The sequence below is a fragment of the Aquarana catesbeiana genome, linkage group LG13, assembly GCF_042186555.1.
Source record: "Aquarana catesbeiana isolate 2022-GZ linkage group LG13, ASM4218655v1, whole genome shotgun sequence".
Lineage (NCBI taxonomy): Eukaryota > Metazoa > Chordata > Amphibia > Anura > Ranidae > Aquarana > Aquarana catesbeiana.
In genome coordinates this window covers 197,359,347-197,365,529 of record NC_133336.1, presented here as the reverse complement: position 1 = coordinate 197,365,529, position 6,183 = coordinate 197,359,347, and positions in this window count along the sequence as shown.

The following is a 6,183-nucleotide window of genomic DNA, read 5'->3' as shown; positions in this document are numbered from 1 at the left end:
ACATTATACAGGGGATGGTCAGAGAACTTTCAGCAATGCACAGCTTTACAGTTAAATAACACAGCTCAGGGTTTAAACAGTCAGGCATTCTATGGTTGTAAGGACATACCTGGCCAGCCAAACTCATTACATACATTCAGGTGTGTGGGAGGGGCTTCCACTCTCTGCTCTCACTAAAGCAGCTGGGAGCTCCACTGATGCTTTGTTGAGGGGCCCACATCACCCGTGAATTGTCACCCCGATGACAGCTTTGCAGAGCGAACAGAGGACATGGGAGGATGTATTCCGCGCTAGCCAGCTGACAGGGGTGGGGCCAGGAGCTCCACTGACCCACGTGCAGCCTGTGTACTGGGAATAGAGCGCCTGTAGTGAGAGCCAGTGATTGGAGTGGGAGTGTCATTGGAGCTCCCGGCCCCGCCCCCGGACCTCTGTATTCACCAGCCAGTATAGAGGGGGCGGGGCCGGAAGCTCCACTGACACTCGCACTCCGATCACTGGCTCTAACTACAGAAGCTCTTTTTCGAGTACACAGGCTGCACGTGGGTGGGGTCAGAGCGTCAGTGGAGCTCCCGGCCCCGCCCCCTCTCAGCTGGCTAGCGAGGAATACATCCTCCCGTGTCCTCTGTGCGCTCTGCAAAGCTGTGATCGGGCCCCAATTCACGGCCAGCGCGGGCCCCCCAACAAAGATTGGGCCCCGGGCAAGTGCCCCGTTTGCCCTGCGCTAAAGAAGGCCCTGATACCCGGTCGTAAATAGCTTAGTGGACAAAATGGGCAATACACATTTTTGCAGATACAGTGAAATAAGCATTTGATCCCATACCAATCAGCAAGATTTCTGGCTCCCAGGTGTCTTCTATACAGGTAATGAGCTGAGATTAGGAGCACTCTTAAAGAGAGTGCTTCTAATCTCAGCTTGTTAGCTGTATAAAGGACACCTGTCCATGGAAGGAAATCAGATTCCAATCTCCCCACCATGGCCAAGACCAAAGAGCTGTCCAAGGATGTCATGGAGAAGATTGTAGGGATATGCAATTAGTGGACCTCCAGCTGTTGTAGAACTACAAGTCCCATGAGGCATAGCAAGACTCTGACAGCCACAAGCATGATACCCGGAGGCAGAGGCATGATGGGACTTGTAGTTTTGCAACAGCTGGAGGTCCACTAATTGCCCATCTCTGTTGTAGACCTACACAAAGGCTGGAATGGGCTACAAGACCACCACCAAGCAGCTTGGTGAGAGGGTGACAACAGTTGGTGCGATTATTCGCAAATGGAAGAAACACAAAATAACTGTCAATCTCCCTCGGTCTGGGGCTCCATGCAGGATCTCACCTCGTGGAGTTTCAATCATGAGAACGGTGAGGAATCAACCCAGAGCTACACAGAAGAATCTTGTCAATGATCTCAAGGCAACTGGGACCAAAGTCACCAAGAAAACAATTGGTAACACACTACGCCGTGAAGGACTGAAATCCTGCAAGGTCTCCCTGCTCAAGAAAGCACATGTACAGGCCCGTCTGAAGTTTGCTAATTAACATCTGAATGATTCAGAGGAGAATCAGGGTGAAAGTGTTGTGGTCAGATGAGACCAAAATCAAGCTCTTTGGCATCAACTCAACTCGCAGTGTTAGGAGGAGGAGGAATGTTGCCTATGACCCCAAGAACACCATCCACACCGCCAAACATGGAGGTGGAAACATTATGCTTTGGGGGTGTTTTTCTGCTAAGGGGACAGGACAACTTCACCGCATCAAAGGGACAATGGACATGTATCATCAAATCTTGGGTAAGAACCTCCTTCCCTCAGCAAGGGCATTAAAAATGGGTCGTGGATGGGTTTTCCAGCATGACAATGACCCAAAACACATGGCCAAGGGAACAAAGGAGTGGCTCAAGAAGAAGTACATTAGGGTCCTGGAGTGGCCTAGCCAGTCTCCAGACCTTAATCCGATAGAAAATATGAGGAGGGAGCTGAAGGTTCGCGTTACATCCCTTGTAATAGAAATAAGCATTACAGGTCCTCTTTAATGTGAGATCTGGGGTCAAAAAGACCTCAGATATCACATTTACACTTAAAAAAAAGAAGGTAATTTTAACTTTACTAAAAATTAAAAAAAATAATAAAAAAATAAGTTTAACTTTACTAATAAATAAAAAAGTAATTTTAACTTTACTAATAAAAAAAAAAAAAAAAAAGCCCTTTAAGGCCCAGAGGCAGAAGTGACATCAGACATCAGTCCGGTCTTCCAAGGGCATAGAGTCGAGTGGGGGCCATATTGCCCTCACTCAACTTCCTGCCTATCGCTCCACAGGATTGGATCGTTCTTGCCGCTATCGACAGCTCCGGTAAGTGGGGAAAATGACCAGGAAGCGGCGGGGAAGGGGGGTGTGACAGACTCACCCGGGACAGAGGCTATTGGAGGGGACTGAACGCAAGCCTCTTGCCCACCGATTATGGGCCCTAGCATTTGGGGGAATGGTGCTCTCTGTGAGCTGTATGCCTGGGGACCCTGGGGTTGGTGTTACTTTGGATTCAGCTCCATGTCCCCCAAAACACACAGACTCTGGGAACCCTTTATATGCCATATTAGAATGATAAGACTGAATTATACTGTTGGGACACATCCTGTGAGGAGATGCTGGTGTCATCAACTCCAACTACCTGTGTTTATGTTAATTGAGTGAGCTGATCACATTAGCCACCAGCACTGGCTAGGAGATGAACTGTTGATGACTAGGCTGAGGAGAGGGGAGATTGTTGTTTGTATTGTTAATTGTAATTAGCTCCAGCTATTGTGTTTATACTACTGTGTGAAGCTCGGTGCCCACAAGTCTGTCATCTGGTCTGGGTAAATGTTTTAGTAAATTAGCTCATGTTAATTAGGTTAGCTTTGAGTCAGCCTGCTGTATAAATGTGTGTGAGATCTCAAATAAAGACTTAGTCCTGATGTACTCCAAGACTGGTGTTGTCTAGTTCTTGGGGGTTCCTATAGCCAGATCCATTGGACTCGTGTTCCAGAACTTAGGAAGCGGTATATGACAGAAGCACTCAAGCGGAGTGAGGGACGTTCCGTGACATTGGTGGCAAGCAGCGGGAAAGCTTCCTGCAGTCTGGGACATCCAAACCTCCAACTGGATCTAAGATCAGCATAGCAGACTTCAGTCACCCCAGCAGAAATATGGACCTGGCATCAGAGTTCCCGGAGCTGCTGCGGATCATCCTTTCAACATACACCAGGACTGTGTCTAAGGATGAATACCTGGAGCTCAGGCAGCAGATTCAGGTGGGGCTCTGGATCGGAGCCCTCCAGCTCGCTGGTATAAAACAGGGCAAGTGCTTTCCAACCCAAGAGCAACGGGCCAGTGATCAACGGGCATTGTGGATGGCATTCCTGGGAGAGCGGCCCCAGGAGCAATGGGTGACTGAGTTGGACAGGCTGGTCCAGCAGGAGATAGAGCTGGACAATCGTTATCGGGCTCTGCAATGGCACGCAGAGGAGGGATATTTAGGGGAGACAACAGAATGCTCTCCAGAGGGATATGACTTTGGCGGCCCTGGAAAGCCTTACAGATCATTTTATGTTTGGCGATGAAGGGGAACCTGACCTTGAAGACCTGAGAGAATATAGAGAGTCTATGCTCGGTCTTGCAGGAGTCTCAGAGCTCAAACCTGATCTGGACCATTTGCTAAGGAAGGAACAGCATCTGGAAAGGGCATAGAGGAAACTGCTAGAACAAGTTCAGCAGCATGCCAGAGAATCGGCAGTGGAAAATCCGGAGATTGCCGTCCCCAAACCTGAAGTGCTGACAACAGGGCAGAGCTCTGCTAACCTCTGCCCAGAAATGATAGCATCTTCTGGGTTCCATGGACAGGAGATGGTGAACCTCTATCCCCAGACATCAGTTCCAGAGACATGGGATTTGATAGACTTTTCTGCTGAGGAAGAACAACCTGATGAGCCTCCAGCAGAAGAGCTGCTATCAGGGCCAAAGTTCACTGTGTTCTGCTCAGCACCAACAGTGGCTTCGGCCTTCTTGAGAGAAGAGGTAGTCGGCCTTTCTCCCACAACACTGACAGGGACATGTGATTTTCTGCCAGCAGCATCTATGGAGTTAAAACAAACTTCTCCAGCTGAAGATCTGGTAACTGAACAGAGGGTCCAAGACCTCTGTCCCACACTTTTACCACTTCCAGAGACTGGGGATTTAATAGACGTTTCTGTAGAGGAGGAACCACCTAGCAAACCCCCAGCAGAAGTGCTGGCAACCGGACAGAGGGTCCAAGACCCCTGCCCCACACCTGTGGCAGTTTTGGAGGCTCAGGGTGAGAAGGTGGCAATCACTTCCCAGCAGCAGATACAGGGGGAGACGGGAGAGGAGGTGTGTGTTGTCCCTCCCCAACAGTTGGCCAGGGTGGAGGAAGCGGACTTTCCTCCCCAGCAAAGATCCGTACACCTGGGAGACAGTACCATCGACATGTCGTCCCAGCAGCCAGATGAGGGAATGGAAAAGGAAGCAGCCGGCTCCCTTTTCCAATGGCAACTACACAGTTTGGGAGTGCCTCCTGCCCCAATGGTTAGCTGGAGCGGAGGATGCGGAGTCCCCAGCAGAAGTGCTGGCAACAGAGCAGAGTGCTACCAACCTCTTCCCAGCACCGGCAACTGTGGAGTTCCAGGGAGCCGGGGCAGTTGGCCCCTCTCTTCGACGACAAGCTGATGTAGTGGAGCTGCTACTCCCAGCTGAATCGCTGGTAGGGATGAGCCGAACACCCCCCGGTTCGGTTCGCACCAGAACCTGGGAACGGACCGAAAGTTCGTACGAACGTTAGAACCCCATTGACGTCTATGGGACTCGAACGTTCGAAATCAAAAGTGCTCATTTTAAAGGCTAATTTGCATGGTATTGTCCTAAAAAGGGTTTGGGGACCCGGGTCCTACCCCAGGGGACATGTATCAATGCAAAAAAAACTTTTAAAAACGCCCGTTTTTTCGGGAGCAGTGATTTTAATGATGCTTAAAGTAAAAAAAAAAAAAAGTGAAATATTCCTTTAAATATCGTACCTGAGGGGTGTCTATAGTATGCCTGTAAAGTGAAGCGTGTTTCCCGTGTTTAGAACAGTCCCTGCACCAAATGTCATTTTTAAAGGAAAAAATCTCATTTAAAACTGCTTGCGGGTTTAATGTAATGTCGGGTCCTGGCAATATGGATGAAAATCAGTGAGACAAACGGCATGGGTACCCCCCAGTCCATTACCAGGCCCTTTGGGTCTTGTATGGATATTAAGGGGAACCCCGCACCCAAATTAAAATAAGGAAAGGTGTGGGGCCACCAGGCCCTATATACTCTGAACAGCAGTATACAGGCTGTAGGTTTGTTGTTAAGTAGAATCTCTTTGTAATTTTGAACGGGTACATTTTTAACGTGTTTAGCTCCAGCCAAAAAATCTTTTTTAAGCTTTTTGGAAAACATAGGGAAGGGTTATCACCCCTGTGACATTTGTTTTGCTGTCTTTCCTCCTCTTCAGAAGATTTCACCTCACTTTTTGTCCCAATGGATTGGAAAGCATCAGTGGAAAGGAGAAATGTTTTTCCCATATTAACTCTTACAGGAGAGAATTTCCCTTCCTAGGGGTAGATTTATTCTCACTTCCTGTTGTCTCCTTCCGTTTGCAAGTAGGATTCGTTTGTAAGTTAGTTGTTTGAAAGTAGGGTCCTGCCCTATATACTCAGCAGAAATTTGGGCCTTAGGTGTTGCTGTGGCCACAACACTGTAAGCCCTCACAGGGCTCTGCTGTGAAATATTAGATCAAGAATTGTAATTACATGCCCCTGTTGAACAGGAGCTGAAAAATTAGGCCTTAGGCACTGGTGCTGGTGCCACAACACTGCAACCCCTCACAGACACTCTAGTTGGAATGCAGGAACGAGCCCTGCTGCAAAGTATTGCATCAAAAATTGTAATTACACGCCCCTGTTAAACAAGGGCTGAAAAATTGGGCCTTAGGCACTGGTGCTGGTGCCACAACACTGCAACCCCTCACAGACACTATAGTTGGAATGCAGGAACGAGCCCTGCTGCAAAGTATTACATCAAAAATCGTAATTACACGCCCCTGTTAAACAGGGGCTGAAAAATTGTGCCTTAGGCACTGGTGGTGGCACCCAGAACCAAAAATGTTCTTAC